The 18,170-nt window shown below is 40.9% G+C and overlaps 1 long non-coding RNA gene across 1 annotated transcript; it reads right to left on the bottom strand.

Annotated features, from left to right (window-relative positions):
- Positions 1-455: 455 nt before the first annotated feature.
- LOC116035843 lies at positions 456-2,160 on the bottom strand. Its single transcript, XR_004895278.1, has 3 exons — positions 1,321-2,160; positions 1,100-1,189; positions 456-621 (listed from the first exon to the last, which is right to left on the bottom strand). It is a non-coding gene; the product is annotated as an uncharacterized LOC116035843 (long non-coding RNA).
- Between the last annotated feature and the right edge of the window lie 16,010 nt (positions 2,161-18,170).

Raw genomic sequence — 18,170 nt, 5'->3', positions numbered from 1 at the left:
TCCGTCTGTACTGCCTGAGAATGTGACATTAAAATAAAAAGAAGTGAGCCAAGTGGTTACCAGAGAAGCAAATTGAAGATAAAGACTAACTATTTATTGTCCTTACATTTCCCATTGGTGTCTTCAGTGAGCTGAAAGGTAAACTCTTCAATCAGTCCAGCAACACTCCTTATGTACTCCATGTGCTGCTTGACTTCGCGAACCACAATAACTTCTTCTTCTTTCAGTCTAGCCAACAGCAGTAGCTTGTCAAAAACATTTTTTTTCCCCGCTCCATATCACCATGACCTGCAAAACATTACATCGTGTTATTTTACAACCTCCTATAAAAATATTGGGACAGAAGATATTTTGCATGTTGTACTACAACTATAGAGAAATAAACCCTGACAGGATGAGATAGAACCCCAGATTCCATATGTACATTAAGATGTGTGCATCAAACAATTTGTATTCAGTGCATTTCAGAGGAAGGAGGAGTTGTCCACAGCCAGGAGTTCATTGGGAGGAGGCAGTTTTTCAACATCCCCCACAGTAGCATTGTGGTCATTGATTGTAACTTCCAAGCTTTCTTCTCAACAGCAATCTTTCTTCTCAGTTGATGCCTTCGCTTATTCCCACCTACTGTACAATGAGAAACACAAAATGAGTGTGCACTCACACAATGACCACACAAAAGCACCATACAAAATAAGGCTTCACAATATGCATACGTGTTATGATTATTGTGACAGATACTGTGTGATCATTTTTGCATCACAAGTTTCATTATCATTTAAAAAATTGTGAAAAAACTTGTGAAAATTTTTTCGGAATCTATTTTAAACAATCATGTTTTTTTTTAAATAGAGGACAAAATTGGTAGGTCAGGACATCTCTACACTTATTGCAGAAATATTTGGATATTACACTCAACCTTATTATGATTTTGACACTTTTTCAGTATGCTTCCCTGACTTGTAGTAAACCTACTTCAAAAGATGTTTTTTTTTTTTTTTTTTTTTTTAATAAATGGCTTTGCTATTTTTACTATGTATAAATCAGTAGTGAATATTTTTTTTCACAAATCTGCATTACTAGTGGCCTTTTCTGCTCTCACCAGACTGACGATACAGCTGAAATTTTCGCTGTTTGATGCCCAAATATAGCCCCTCGATGGTCCTCTGCAGGCCATTTTGGATTGTTGCTCCTTTGGACAACAACAAACAAATTAATTAATGCCCATCTCAGTTTACAATCAGCCTCTTTTCAGATCCCATGTACAAGAGCAGAGCCAAATGATTCTTTAAAATATGCCATCAAATATTTTTTTCAAAGTACCTGAGGTCCACTGCTGAACATCAGACACCCACTGCTGGACTGTGTCTTGCTGTAGAGATAACTCAGCGGTGAGTTTCTCCAGGTCCTTTGTTGCCTCTGTAATCCTTGTCCGAAAGAAATATCTGTGTTAACAAATGCTGAGACACAATTTAAAAACAAAAATGTTATTATACATATTTGCCTAGTTAGTACCTTGATGTATCTTTTGGCCAGTGTCCGGTCAAGGGTTTTCTGCCTTTCGCTTGTTCCAGCCACTTGCCTGGATAGTTAGCATGTCTGTGCGAACTTGACACACAATGTATGTGCAGTAATTTAAGTTCACAGTGAGGACCAAAGGTCAGATACTACATTGATCATTCTCTAATATTGTCACATAAACCTGGAAAGAATCATACACTTAATTAACATGTCAGAAGTTCAATTATTATAAAGAGAATCCTGATCAGTGTAAAAGTGCTGACTAGAAAATTGTTTTCAAAGGGAGCACCTATGCATGGAACTCTAAAATGCAAAGGCTGAGCATCAGTGTTCAAACCCCTTCTCAGAAGGGGGAATATGGGAAATATTAATATTAATAAAGTCTGGTGCTGTTAGTCTTCTCTGGAGTTGAACACCTGCAGAGATTTGACTCCACCTGATCACGAGGAAGCACTCTATTGTAGAGAGGTGCTACACCTTCTGGTTTGGTCTATGTGGAGAAGGATTCATACTGCAGCATGATAACGACCCCAATCACACCTCAAAGCTCTGACAGAACAACTTGAAGACCAAAGACTATAATAAAAAATAGCGCTACACTCAAAACAAACAAAAAATGTCGGCTTGTGGTCTCAATTTGGACACAACTATACATGAAAAATGCTTACCGCCTTTTGACATATACTTGGAACATATGGCTGCTCGAGAGAGGAAGCTGTTAACCTGTTCAACCTCCTCCCCAATTGGTGTTCCAGCTCATTCTTGATTGCGTCCCCCCCATTTTAACTAACACATTTACATGAATGTTATCAGTTGGAAAACAAAAAGTAGGGGCAGAGGACAGACAATCATAATGTGTGGTACAAATGGTAAGAAATACATCTAATTGTCATTATTACCTCACACATCCATGAATGCGCTTTTGCAAGCATGATGGAGAGAAATGGTCGCATGTTCAGCAAGTCCTCCAACTCTGGACAGTGGTCCACAACTCTCTGCAGATATGGCTAATATTTGCAGACCACATCAGAGCAAAAAAACTGGACGGTCTGTGAAGCTAGCTGTTTCTGGAGATATAATGGGTATGGAAATATTTCTCCATGGAACATATTCAGTCCCTTCAGCAAAACCCCATGACGGCAGACAGCAACTTCAACACCTTCCTCGTCTAGTTTGCTTGCAGACTTGTTGGCGGACTCTCGTGCTGCCGTTCACTGACCCGCACCACATCTCCCTTTCCCTGGATTCTTAAACAGATGAGGGCAAATACAAACATTTACACAGTTACATTTTACAAAATAAGCTGTAAATCATGGTATTATGGCATTTGATGCAGAGATGGGGACTCGAGTCTGAGACTCGGACTCGAGTCGCACTTAAGTCGCACAAACAGCTGACTTCAGACTTGACTGGACTCGACCCAAAAGACTTCAGACTTGACTTGCGACTCAACCCAAAAGACTTCAGACTTGACTCGAGTTTCGAGACTCGTCAACAACCTGTTTTCATACAATTATTGCTTTTTAAATCTAAATGTATTAATGTATTTCTATTTTCTTTTATTGGCGCATATATGGGGAAACGTATGAAGAGCTGTATGTCCCCTGCACTTTGCCATAATGTGCAACGTAACACATGCGCCTATGTGCGCGCACATATAAAAAAATGCATTGCAGATGGCGACACCAAGTCCTCCTGGAGTTGTGCTTTTTGTCATTAGTTTTGCTTTCAATAACTTGGTAAACAGTGGCAGTAAGCTAACAGCTACATGCAAGGTGTGTGGCACCAAGATAAATGAAGCTGGATCAACAACGTCGGACTTCATCAGGCGTCTCAAAACACATCCAAATAAGTCACTCACACTAATGTGAAAGAGACGTTACATTTAGCATATATCGTCACAGGTAACAAGCTAACCTTCGCAAAGTGTTGTACTAATGCTGGGAACAGGCACATAGTATTTTATAGTTATAATCGCTGAGGCTAAGAAATCCATGGTGCACAGGAGGCGGTATGCACGGATCCATCTCCCCAGGAACAAACGCTGTGTCGGGTGGGCAAACTCATGTGATGCGTAATTGATCCCGTCGATGATTTGTAAGTGTGTGTAGCAAGTGAGCAAGGTGTACCCGGTCCACCAAACACTGGGCCATCTTGACTGTCTTATTTCTGCACATATTTCTGTTACTGTAGCCCTATTTACTATTTCATTATTTCATCCATGCGTGGCGCAGTGGATCCGTGCGCACTGTCGCCTGCCGTGGAGACGCTGGCCTCACTAACCTCTCCTCCTCTGAGTCGGGTCTCGCTCGCGCTGGACTCAGTTTCACTGAGCGTACTAACACTTAGAAAATAAATGGCATTACATCAGTGAGTTCAAACTGCTTATTGTGCGTAATTTGGACTGACACTGAGATGCATGTTGTTCTGTAACTGGTGTGGCGCTGCCACTTTTCTCTTGATTTCCACTTCGACATTTTTTTGAGTGAAAGAGACGTTACATTTAGCACATATCCTCACAGGTAACAAGCTAACCATTGCAAAGTGTTGTGCTAATGCTGGGAACATGCAAATTGTATCTTTATAGTTGTATCCATATGATGTGACAGCTACAGGACATGCTTTGAATTCATAAGATTTAACAATACAGTGTTAGGGACAGATCAGATGGCCAGAGACTTGAGACTTGACTTGGACTTGACTTGGACTTATGGCAAAAGACTTGAGACTTGACTTGAACTTGCCCCTCAAAGACTTGAGACTTGACTTGGACTCGAGCTCAAAGAGACTTGACTTGGACTTGCAAAAAATGACTTGTGAACATCTCTGCTTGTATGTGAAACCTGAGGCTATTTTACTGCTGTTGTAAGATTTCTTTGTGTTTAGAGCATGTACCGCAAATTCCTCTGAAATGTAAAAACCCATTATGTTAGCCCATTATTCCCCACCCTCTTCCCTAACCCAATCACTGGTGATTCACAACTGTCAAACATGACAAATTACCTTGGTCTTTTTTTTTTTTTAGCATTCAATTTTTGGTCGAAATGTATTACGCATCCCTACATAGCTTCACTGTAGTTGTGTATAGTTTGTATATACTGTACCTACTGTAGTTTACATAGCCTATTTTATTGTTACTCTCTCCAACAGTGTGCTATTCCAGCTTATGTTTCCACGTTAGTATATTAATACTCTCTCTCTCACTCACTCGCTCGCTCACTCACTCACTCACTCACTCACTCACTCACTCACTCACTCACTCACTCACTCACTCACTCACTCACTCACTCACTCACTCACACACATACACACACCTTCTCTATCTGAAGATATATAGTCTTTATTTTGAACAGGGCATAGTCTCTTTGCTCTAGAAAAGTAATCGTCTCTTTTGTTTGATTCATGAATAGTTTTCATTTAAGTCAGTTTCCTGTTTTATCCCATTGTGTGAGTTGTTCCTTTCAGGTAAGTCTGTAGTAAGCATTAGGCCTATATTCTAAGGCAGTGGTCATCAACTACACTTGTCCAGACACTATCAGGGCCAGACACTCTTGTAAAATTAAAATGAATATTGTATCCTAAGTAATATATTATTATTTCATAATGACCCTTTGCACGTGACGTCACGCTCCACTCGCGTGAATTATGAACGCCATGACGGACGGCGGAAGAGCTATGCTGAAGATGGACAGCAAGCTAAACTCGTATGTTTTCGTTCGTGTTTGTGTTCTCACATTCACAATCTGCAGAGTAATCCTCCCCAACACAAGCATGCAGAGTAATCCTCACCAACACAAGCATATGTATGTATTCCCTTTCTGTTTTAAATGAGTGATAAATAAAATTATCCTCAACCAGCTAGCTGCCGTGCTAACCAGCTGTCCTGCTAACAGGTCCAACCCGACGATGACCCACATAACTAGCTAACATCGGTTATTCACTGACCTAGCTACATATCCAAAAAAGAAAGCAGTTCCCTTGATCATTTAACGTAACACACATACAAAAAATATCGGTTAAATTAAAGATGACATGGCACGGAAACTAGCTTCAAAAACGAGTTAAATGCGGGTCTGCAGAGCTCCTACCCCGGCTAGCTGCAGCTAGCTTTGGACTGCTCACTAACTGCTGCCCATCGCGTCGTAATATCCACCGGTCAAATCTAAACATAGGCTACACAGCGAATATAATCACAGATAAGTAGAAGATGGCTAGATGTTACAGTTACGTGTGGTTACTACTGATCATAGACACTCCGTGATTTACTGCATGGATTAACGTGTGATAGATAATTAATGACTGCACTTCCCAGAGCTGGGATGTGTTCAGGCATCCATTAGCTAGGAAGTTGCATTGGCACACCCAGTGAACAACGGTATGTGGGTAGCCATGACCGACCATGTCCTCTAAAAACATGGGCTACGTGTTATATAAATCTTTACTTAAGTAAAGAATAGATGTTAATACAAAATAAACCGTTTAGAACAGTTTAGAATTAGGATAAAGAATTACTTGAGTACTAAATGCACATGTGCTGCTACTGAGTGCTGCTGGTGATTATGTGGAGATGATGTTAATTTGCAAATCTTTTTTTTTATGTTGTCTGTTTTTGCTGTATATTTTAAATATGGAACTTTTGTACTGCTGTCTTGGCCAGGACTCCCTTGAAAAAGAGATTCTGAATCTCAATGGGATTTCTTCTGGTTAAATAGAGGTTAAATAAAAAAAAAAATAATAAAAAAACCCCTAGATTGATGTCTTATCTTTGCCATTATGAGGTACCTCCCCCCGCCGTTAGCGTATACAACCCAGCCAGCTACAAAGAACTGGTAAGCATCCAGACTTTTAAAAGCTTTGAGATCAGCACCAGTATATGGGGACACCCCGTTTACCACAGTGTTACAGATCATGTGGACTGAAGTTGGGCAGACTCTGTGATTTAATGAGGTCCGTGAAAACTGAGGGAGGAAGAATTAAGGGTCGGTATCCAATCCTGCTATCTCCAACTTCTCCAAATACTGGTCTTTGTGAGCACCTACCAGATGCCCTACCTCGACCAATAACGGCACGACAACTTGTTGTTCAATAGAAGAAGCCATATAAAGCCATAAATACAGTTTATTTAGTGTTATGTATTTCAAACTGATTGAAACTATGAAACTTTCTGCTCGTCCACTACTGTTTAGCCTGTGCTTCCGCCATCCGTCATGGCGCCGTCACGTGGTCGTGTGACATGTTTGCAAAGGGTCAATATCAATTTGCCTTTGAAATTTATGTTATTTTTTAGCCTTTGTCAGTGTTAACATACTCATATTACCTGTACAATAGCAAGCCACTAGGGCGAAAACGATATTTTTGGCTTCATATTCATGAGGCTGTCAACTGCTAACGTGGGGAAGGTGATTGCCGCTGGATGAGGCGGCCAATCACAGCGAACTGATTGACATCCAGGCCACTGGTGACATGAAGGCTGCTCTCTGTAGTGCTGAAATCTTGAGCGCATTTTGGGTGGCTTGTCCCCAAAAGTATGACACACTGAAGACATTGGTAATGCATGTGCTCACCATGTTCGGATCAACACACACCTGTGAAGTTGTGACAAAAGGAACTAGGACTGCAGGCGCATAAGGCAGGCATAACAGCTGTCAAGCCCAATGTTAAAAAGATAGTGTCGGAGGGGAAATGTCACTTCTCTCGCAAACTATGCGATTGTTAAATTTTTGCCTATGTTTTGTTTTGTGTCTCAATCATGTGACTCTCGAGGTTCCTGTCGGGAAAACAAAAATGGCGGACAATAAGTGGAAAATGAAATATCTCTTGTCTTAAAGATATTTACGTTATAACGCAGCACTACAGTAGATTGACATCAAATATGTCGTTTTTAATAATCACGCCTTCAGTTATGAAAAATAAATGTGTGTGTTTTTTTACATTTTTGTACATTTTGGACATTACTATGGAGATGAGGACAGTCCGCTTTGCGTCACATGAGCAGAGCAGTTGGCGCGCTGGTCTCCTGTTTTAGTTAAAATATCGTCATTAAACAAACGTTGTCTTTTCTTAGCATAGATCATATACATGCAGTATAATTATTTATTAGACAGTGTGTGATATTTGATATATTGGGTTGATATATGTTTTCAAAACCCTAGCACAACCCTAAAACGGAGGAACTACAACTGGGATGCTGATGTCAACACAAGTGCTGAAGAGGGGTCTAGGGAGTTGTAGTTTTTTTTTTTTTTAAAAACAGGGTTTTCCCTTAAATTGGAAGTTGTAAATGGGTCAAAGACGAATAAGGATTTAAAATTTGAAAATAAATGAAAGTGTCAAAAAATGCCAACTCAAGCAATTTCTATTTTCATTAGAGTGTTCTTTATACATCTCAACAACAGGAATTTAATTTTTTTTGATGAATCATGTGATTTATTCCATGAAAAATGTCCTTCCTGGGTAACGGGAATGGATTTAAAAAATATTTAAATGTCTACCTTTTTAGCATATACATTTTTAGGCATATCCATAGTTACAGCTAACCAAACGCACACTGTTCAAAAAAACTAAGTTTTTAACCCAATTAATATGATATATTTGGGTATTTATAATTAAATGGGCTCATCGTTTGATTTTGGTCACACAATATTCCATGCCAAAAACAGAAAAATTATGAAAGAAGTCTTAAAATGCTTTACAGTAAAGGTTATCAGGTTATTATTGTATACTCAACTGAGGAAAACATAATTGTGTAATACACCATGAAAATCTGAGTTTAAACACTTGACTGTGTCATTGTTACTCGGGATGACATCCCGTTAGCCAGGAATGACATAATGCAAAAATGCCATAAAAGATTAAAGAAATACATATTATTTTATTATTATAATCTAACATTATCAACACAATGCTTGAAACGTGATAAATACTAATAAAAAAACTATTTTCATTACCATGTCCAACCTGGATAACAGAGGACATGTCCTGGGTAACAGAAGATCTTCGTTATCCAGGAAGGACAAACTGTTATCCAGGAAGGACAAAAACATGATTTTCCCACCAAAACTCTGTCAAACATGGCATACTCAGCTAAAATATATCTTAGCCTTTAAAACATTAATGCCATATTTCACATGAAATAGGCATTTTTTTAAATATCAAAACATCAAATATGTTTTATTAGCATTATCCAGAAAGACACATGATTTTTGGACATAGTTCAACAGTGACCAAAAAAGCAAAATAAAAACTTTTTTAAGAGAGAATTACTAAACTCTCCAGATGTTTTGGGGTCCTCCATAATCTTCTTTATGATGTAATATCATATTTCATGACTATGCAATTGCATTATGGGTAATTTATGGATTTTAAGGTCTGTTACCCAGGAAGGACATTAGGGAAATCCAAAAGTAAGGACAAAAGTATTTCTTGAGTAACATTTTAAATAAGGGTAGGATTGTTACTATATTTGTAGGTATCACTGCAAACATCGACACAATTATGCCAAAGTAGATAATTAATGCTCTTATTATTATTTTAGACATTTTTGTCACATTTTTATACTTAGATTTTAAGCCCGGACATTACCCAGGAGGGACAGTTTGGTACTTCTGAGCTCAATAGCTCTTTGAATTTTATTTTTTTGCAATAAATACCTATTAAAGTGAGAGGGTTAGGGTTAGAGAGTTGAGTAATGTAGTTTTTTAAAATTAATATTTATCTTTTGCATTATGAATATGCTTTGGACACCATAATTGACATGCCACGTCTTTGACCCAAATACTTAATTGGTGGCATTCCAGGGGTTTGAGGGGATGTCAACACATTTTTGGCATCAAACTTTAAATATTGTCTTGTTCAATGGGGGATTTTTTATTTTTACACCATAGCCCCCCGCCACCCCTCGGTGACTATGCTCTGATAGCTATGATAGAAAGGTGTTGACATGGGTTATAATTTTATAACCCATGTCAACACCTTTCTATAACAGTTGGTCTCATGTCTGTAACCCTTTTCGTCCCATAATTATAAACCTTCAAATATGCCCTGAGGTAAAGGTTCAAAGGTCAATATCTCAAAGCAGGAATAATATAGAACCGTCAAATTGATATATGTTACTCTCCAGGTCAAGACCTTTCCAGTGATGTATTTGGTTTAGCTATATGACAAAGTTTTAATCTTTTCACATTTTGGACATGTGCCCTAACCCTCAGGTTCAGAGAGTACTTTGAGTGCTTTAAGTGTGTGTGTGTGTGTGTGTGTGTGTGTGTGTGTGTGTGTGTAAATATTGATCAAAATGAGGATTGTTTGAGAATTTTTTTATCTTTATGATTTTGGAGGGTTTTATGCCAGGATGACCTAACACAGTCATTCAAATCAGTTATTTGAATGAGTCCATGTGCCGCAAAATACAAAACTGCCTTTTTCTATTGTATTACATGGTAATATTAGAATAACAGAGGTGTAGAGATTACCTGGAAATGCTTTTGGTAGTTTCTGTGTAATAACCATGAATCAGTGCCACAAAATGCAAAACTGACTGTTTCTATTGTATTACATGGTGATATTAGAATAACAGAGGTGTAGAGATTTCTTGGAAATGCTTCTGGTAGTTTGTGTAATTTCCATGAATCAATGCTGCAAAATGCAAAACTGCCTGTTGCTATTGTAACGCTAGTTATTGTTAGCGTTAACTATTAAGTCGTCGTTATTAAATATAAGTACTTTCGGGCCGTGGGTAGAGTAAGAGCACGGAGACCGCTTCGACTGAGTAACTTGGTCCACTTTAATGACACTCTTCAAGCGTAGGACAACTCAAGACTCAACAAAACATGCTTCATCATCTCAACATCATATCCCTCCGCCAACATAACTGTTACTGAATTACAGGCAGGGTATAACATGTTAGATAGCTCCTTTGTTAACTCAAGGAACAGAATACACTACTAAGCTACAATTACTGGAAATATATGACTTATTTCAGTAACCCTAAAAAACAGGTCTGTTAACTAAATAGTCACAAAATAAATCTCATCTTACACTATTGTATTACATGGTAATATTAGAATAACAGAGGTGTAGAGATTACCTGGAAATGCTTTTGGTAGTTTCTGTGCAACAACCATGAATCAGTGGTGCATCATGCAAACCTGCCTGTTTCTATTTTATTACATGGTAATATTAGATTAAACAAATCATCCAAAGGTGCAGAGATGTAAGCTGAAATAAAGGAAATACGTAATATATTGTTATACAGTGTACATAGTATAACCTATATTGTTTATCTAAATAAACTAAAATATACTTACATGTAGCACAACCCAAGATAATAGTGGCAAACTAGCTTAATGAAGCATACTGACAGTCTATTATGAGCTATCAATCATCATCAAAAATATACATATTGCACATCAAACTTTCTGATAAAAATTAACAAAGATATCAGAACAGTATGTCAGCATCTGTTTCACATACCGAGAATGCTACCAAAGGCATGGAATGTCAAAGATTGAAGCGGATTGTATGGAGAGACAATAACCATAGACTGTATATAAGAATGGACCAACAGACCCTGTTGCTCTGGACGGAGACCAGGGAAGGCCGTTAGAAGCACTTTTCCGGTGATTGCTGAGCGTTACTGCGCAGCCTCCAACTGAGAGAGACGATGTAAATGTGCCTTGAGCAACGTGTCTGAAAGTTTTCTGGTAGCTGTGCCAAGACAAATCTCAATCATTCCGAATATTGCAGAGAAGGAGAGCGTAGGTATATGTAAGGAGATAACATAGGCACAGGCTAATTATTGCTAACTAAAATGCTAGTTAACATTAGTAATTACACTTAAACAGCTAATGTGAGACGAAACTGCCTGCACGGTTCTCCTGTACTATACGGTAATTCCTCTACTATGCGACAGTAAGTCGCGTGGTTATGACAAAATCGTTAGCCTATTTTTACAAAAAACGTAACGTGAGGTACAAGGTAATGGAGCCTTTTATACATTGTCATGTTTCTTTATAAATAAACAATGGACAAATAGAGTCTTTAAATGCTTCAGATGTAAAGTTATTCGCTGTCAAAGTGGCGCCAAAATGAATGGCAGTCAATGGGATGCTAACGGGAGGTGATGGCTTATTAGCATCAAAATGGCGCCATAGGAGGTTCGCGGTCCGAGGAGAAGCTTACCCCCTTGATGATAACACGTAAGGCTGTCCTGCTCACATTCAACTTCCTGACTAAGTCCCATGGTGCAAAGGTCCTACAGTTCTTAAAGGAACACACACGTGTGGAACAAACTACTGCCAGCAATGGAAGAAGAAAAACATTTAAGTGAACTAATGTCCTGATGGGGACAGAACAAAATGAAATAGAAACAGGTAGTTTTTTTGCAGCACTGATTCATGGTTGTTACACAAAAACTACCAGATGTGTTTCCAGGTAAGAAGTCACAAGATTAAATATATCATTTGTAAAGTATTACCTTGAAACAAAAGGGAAATATTTGGAACATAAAGGGTGGATGAATTTCAGCATAATAATATGGCTATTACCTATTTTAAATTCCAAGAAGTATCTAATTTGGAAGGTATTATACTGATAGTAGCCTATAATACTGTAAAAACATCAACATATATTACCCCATTATTATCATGTTATTACAATATTAATATAACTATATTACCATTACCCAGATATAATATATAGTTTATTCCACATGCGTGTGTGTTCCTTTGAGAACTATAGGACCTTTGCACCATGGGATTTAGTCAGGAAGTTGAATGTGAGCCTCATGTGTTATTATCTCTCCATACTATCCGCATCAATCTTCAAAGTTCCATGCCTTTGGTAGCATTCTCGGTATGTTAAACAGATGCTGACATACTGTTCTGATATCTTTGTTAATTATTGTCAGAAAGTCTGATGTGCAATATGTATGTTTTTGATGATGATTGATAGCTCATATTAGTGTTACAGTTAGGACAGAACAGACCCAAATGCAGAGCGAACGTTATTTTATTAAGGAAAAAATGGGGAAGTGGGAAGGTGGATGCCAGGCAAGAGCACGGGCGCGGAGACTGGAACAGGGAACAGAGCGGGAGCTCCGAGAGCACGGGGAGACTGGGGCTGGGAGATCCGCAGGGGAAGCACTGAAGCGCCGGGAGGCGAGAGCTGGGAACCGTGAGGGAGGGACTGGATGGAGGAGCCAGCTGACTGGAGGCAGAGTGACGGTGAAGGTAGTGACTGAAATGAGAAAGCAGAAAACGGTTTACAAAAAGTACAGGCAGGAAAACACACAGGATAATTTTCAGGAGCTTGAGTCATGTGTCACCGAGGAGACAGGAGCAACGATCAAGCAGAGATGGTGAGTCAATCCGGGGTTTAAATACTGAGCTTGATTGTAGTTGATGACCGGCAGGTGTGTACGGCGGAAGGAGTGGTAGTGAGGAGGCGAGCAGGTGTGCACAATCAGCTGGCTGTCACAGGCAGGAGGGGAGGAGGGAACACAGAGAGGCAGAGCCAACACAAACTGACAGCAAAACATGACAGAGGAAAAATCTTGTGCTCAAGATGGCGCCGCAGAACGGTGTGTTGGTGCGCTCTGTTTTGTTTTGTTTTGTGTTTTAATTCTGTTTCTTGCGATGGTACCCGTATCTCATTCACAAGTGAAGAGCTCGTGAACTTCAGGGCAACAACACCATCAGACTTATTTCCCACTTTTCTTCTCCCTTCACTGGAAATTTTGGACATTCTGGTCAAAGGTGCGCTCACCTTTGCTCACGCAGCGAAACGCCGGAGGAGAGGGAAACGGGCCGGTGCGCTGGTGCGTCTCCGCCAGCGAGGATCACGCACACCGTTACCTGGAATATTCCTCTCCAATGTGCGCTCTCTGCCCAACAAAGTGGAGGAATTACAACTGCTGTTGGGGGGAAACAGGGACTTTTCTTCATCTGCTGTTTTGTGCTTCACGGAGACGTGGCTCTGTGGAATAATACCGGACTCTGCGCTGCAGCTGGCAGGCTTCCAGCTTTTCAGAGCGGACAGAGACACGGACCTCTCTGGCAAAACTAAAGGTGGAGGAATCTGTTTCTACATCAACAGCGGTTGGTGCAACGACGTGACAGTGATCCAGCAGCATTGTTCTCCTGACCTGGAGTATTTTTTTTACCATAAACTGTAAGCCTTTTTATTCACCCCGTGAGTTCCATTCATTCATTCTGGTCGGTGTTTACATCTCACCGCAGGCCAACGTGCAGGACGCGCAGCGCATGCTTGCCGACCAGATACTGTGTGTGGAGCAGACCAACCCGGACTCCCTAGTTATTGTCCTTCGTTACTTTAATAAAGGGAACCTCACTCATGAACTCCCTAAATACAGACAACATATTAAATGCCCGACCAGAGAGGAGAACATTCTGGATCACTGTTACACCACAGTCAGGGATGCTTATCACGCCGTCCCCCGTGCTGCACTGGGGCACTCTGACCACGTCATGGTCCACCTGATCCCCGCCTACAGGCAGAAACTAAAGCTCTGCAAACCTGTAGCGAGGACATCAAGGAAGTGAACCAGTGAGGCTGTGGAGGATCTCCAGTCGTGTTTGGATTGTACTGACTGGGATGTGTTCAGGACTGCTACCAACAGTCTGGATGAGTACACAGAGGCTGTGACGTCATACATCAGCTTCTGTGAGGACTGCTGTGTTCCATCAAGCACCAGGGTGAGTTACAACAATGACAAACCCTGGTTCACAGCCAAACTCAGAAGGTTAAGGCTGGCTAAGGAAGACTCGTTCAGGAGTGGGGTCAAAGACAGATTTAAAGAGTCGAAGTACAAGTTTAACAAGGCAGTGAAGGAGGCTAAACGACGGTACTCTGAGAAGCTCCAACGCCAGTTCTCTGCGACTGTCTGGAAAGGACTTAGGCAGATCACCAACTACAAGCCTAAAACCCCCCACTCCTTCAATGACCGACACCTAGCCAACGACCTGAACAAGTACTACTGTCAATTTGAAAGACAAAAGGACAGTCCTGACACCATCCCCCACGACACCTCCCTACAGCTACAGCCACTGTGCATCACTGTGTCACGTGCCAGCCTGCTTCAAGACCTCAACCATAATCCCTGTCCCCAAGAAGCCAAGGACCACAGGACTTAATGACTTCAGACCCGTCGCTTTCACACCTCAAAGCCATCACCGACCCCCTCCTGGACCCCCTGCAGTTTGCCTACAGAGCCAATAGGTCTGTAGACGATGCAGTCAATTTGGCCCTCCACTACATCCTCCGGCACCTGGACTCTGCAGGAACCTACGCCAGGATCCTGTTTGTGGACTTCAGCTCTGCCTTCAACACCATCATCCCGGCTCTGCTTCAGGAGAAACTCTCCCAGCTTGGTGTGCCTGACTCCACCTGCAGGTGGATCACTGACTTCCTGTCTGACAGGATGCAGCATGTGAAGCTGGGGAAACACGTCTCCGACTCACAGACCATCAGCACCGGATCCCCCCAGGGCTGTGTTCTTTCTCCTCTGCTCTTCTCCCTGTACACCAACAGCTGCACCTCCAGTCACCAGTCCGTCAAGCTTCTGAAGTTTCCCGCCTACAGGTGGGAGGCTGACCACCTGGTGACCTGGTGCAAGCAAAACAACCTAGAGCTCAACGCTCTAAAGACAGTGGAGATGGTTGTGGACTTCAGAAAGAACCCAGCCTCACCTGCCCCCATCACCCTCTGTGGCTCCACAATTGACACTGTGGAGTCTTTCCGCTTCCTGGGAACTACCATCTCCCAGGACCTCAAGTGGGAGCTGAACATCAGCTCCCTCGTGAAGAAAGCACAACAGAGGATGTACTTCCTGCGGCAGCTGAAGAAATTCAACCTGCCAAAGACAATGATGGTGCACTTCTACACAGCCATCATTGAGTCCATCCTCCATCACCATCTGGTACGCTGCTGCCACTGCCAAGGACAAGGGCAGGCTGCAGCGTGTCATTCGGTCAGCTGAGAAGGTGATTGTCTGCAATCTGCCGCCGCTCCAGGACCTATACGCCACCAGGACTCTGAAGCGTGCTGGAAAGATTGTGGCTGACCCCTCCCACCCCAGACACAAGCTCTTTGAGACACTCCCCTCTGGCAGGAGGCTGAGGTCCATCAGGACCAAAACCTCATGCCACATAAACAGTTTTTTCCCCTCCGCCACTAGCCTTATTAACAAGGCCCGGAATCCATCCTGACTCTCTCCACACCCCACTGTAAATACTCTGTACCTACTGTACCTACTTTGTACCTACTCTGTACCTACTCTGCTGTAGCGTTCCTTTTTACTACTGTTTAACTTATTTTACTATTTATTTAATTTTATTTTATCGTTATTAATACATACTGTGTGTATATGTTTATACTTATATTGTTTATATTCTTTTTATCCTTTTTATATTTGTATGTGTGACATGCTCCAACAACACCATGACAAATTCCTCGTATGTGCAACGTACTTGGCAATAAAGCCCTTTCTGATTCTGATTCTGAAAAACAGAAACTCACAGCCAGCCAGACTCCAACCATAATCACAATTAGACTGTCAGTATGCTTCATTAAAGGTACAATATGTAACCTTTCTGCTATAAAATGTCTAAAAAAGACCATACCTATGTTATACATTTTTTTGAATTGTGTAGTTACACTATCCCAAATGTTTCCACCAAATGGCAAACCCAGAGGAATCTGTTATTTTGTTTTCAGACACGTCACGTTTCATTTAGTCACCCGTCAGTGGCGTCATATAACCTTTCACCATCTAGTTACTCGTAACCTCCATCAAAACACAGGCACCCAGATGCTACATTCGAGAGTAACTGTAAATCATACAATGTCACAGAAAAAAATACGGGTAATGTTGAAGAAAAAAAAAAGTTTAAACCATGCTTAATGTTATGAACACAATGTCCTTTTGGTTTAAATGTACATAATGTTCCCTACAGCCAGATTGAATCAAACTGACTAGCCTTAATCAACATTTGACATGCCTCATTCCAACCCAAGCTTCTAAAGATTGATTAAGTCATGAATGTCAATTTGCATACTGGAGAAAGACTAACTGTCCTCACAGGAAAGGTAACTGTTGCTTCGGCCTTTTGGGGAGCCACTCCCTGCTGGGCCAGACTGACAAAGGAAATGCATATCTCTGTAAACTTGAGTAGAATTGGCCTACCATGATAAATGACCCTTTTCTTGACCTGGAGTAACTTGACAATTCAGAGGTAACACCTTTTGTCTTGAGAGACATCTGACCAATAACAAAGGTTTTCATTTGAGGAACCACCCTCAACTTTTTTAGGATAAATTTGGAAACTTCACAATGATTCAGGACTGTCTTGATGTGACTCCTGAAGGGGAGACATGTTGATTCAGTCCACTGCTAGCAGTGTTTTATTGATGTATTGTTTTGTATTGTTTGGACTGCAGACTGTGACCTCACAAGGAAGCATGTCTGTATGTCCGCTGCTTGCAGTGTATTGTTTTGTCATTGTCACATGACTGATTGATGTGACTCCAGAACGGAGATGCATGTTTTCAGTCCACTGTCAGCTGCAGTGTAACATTTGCTTTTGTCATGTCATTTTTCATCATGTTGTTTATTAAACCTTTTGCTTAACTTTCAATTGGACCCAAGCCTTTCTCCTTCCTCCTCAGAAATCAAACGATCACGTTGTGTGTCTTTTATATTTTCTAACAGTAACACTGCTTTTTGGGATGATAGCTGACAACACAGCCGGGACATGTAGCAATAGCTAGTTACCGACTACACTAACGGCAGTTTAATGAAGCGTCGGGAAACAGAGAATAGCAGACCCAGGCATCCTAGTCACAACATCGGCCATCCATACTGTCTTTACAGTTAGCTAGCTAAATTAACCAGACAAAATGTGGGTTAAGCACCAAAACGAATAGTTAAGATTACAGAAAAGTGAAGGGGGAGATCGGGCAGCTGGCAACGGCAATCGAACATCATAGCCGTCGCGGAGAGTCCCCCTGCAATCCCCACCCACACCCGTCTCTCAGCCTCGTTGAGTAGCTAGCTAGCGTTACAACAAACCCCGTCCGCTTGGTAAAATCCAAAAGGTGACATTAGCATGTGAAATATACTGTGATAGTGTGGTTTTAGGTTTTAGCTAATGATTAGCCAGCAGCTAAAACCTGCTAATGTTAGCCCTGGCTAACTAGCTAACTGGTCAGCTAGCTACCAATACAGATTGAATCAAGAAAAACGTAATTATGTTGGGGAAACTGCGGCTATTTTATTAGCATGACATGAATAAATGTTACTAAACGTAACGTGAATAAACTTGAATGGGTAAACTCGTCCGTGCACAGATGCATTCTAATCGACGATAGCGTTTAGCAATAAAAACTCCCATAATTCCACGCAACTTCCCAACGTCATCAAATGTCTGTATTTACAATCCATTGTTTTGGTTGAGAGACCCCTAGCGGCAGAAAGTTTCATATTGTACGTTTAAGCTAGTTTGCCACTGTTATCTTGGGTTGTGCTACGTGTAAGTATATTTTAGTTTATATAGATAAACAATATAGGTTATACTATGTACACTGTATAACAATACATTACGTATTTCCTTTATTTCAGCTTACATGTTAGCTACTGT

The sequence above is a fragment of the Sander lucioperca genome, chromosome 16 (assembly GCF_008315115.2).
Source record: "Sander lucioperca isolate FBNREF2018 chromosome 16, SLUC_FBN_1.2, whole genome shotgun sequence".
Lineage (NCBI taxonomy): Eukaryota > Metazoa > Chordata > Actinopteri > Perciformes > Percidae > Sander > Sander lucioperca.
The sequence above is the reverse complement of the archived record's forward strand: the minus strand, read 5'-3'. Positions and strand labels throughout refer to the sequence as shown.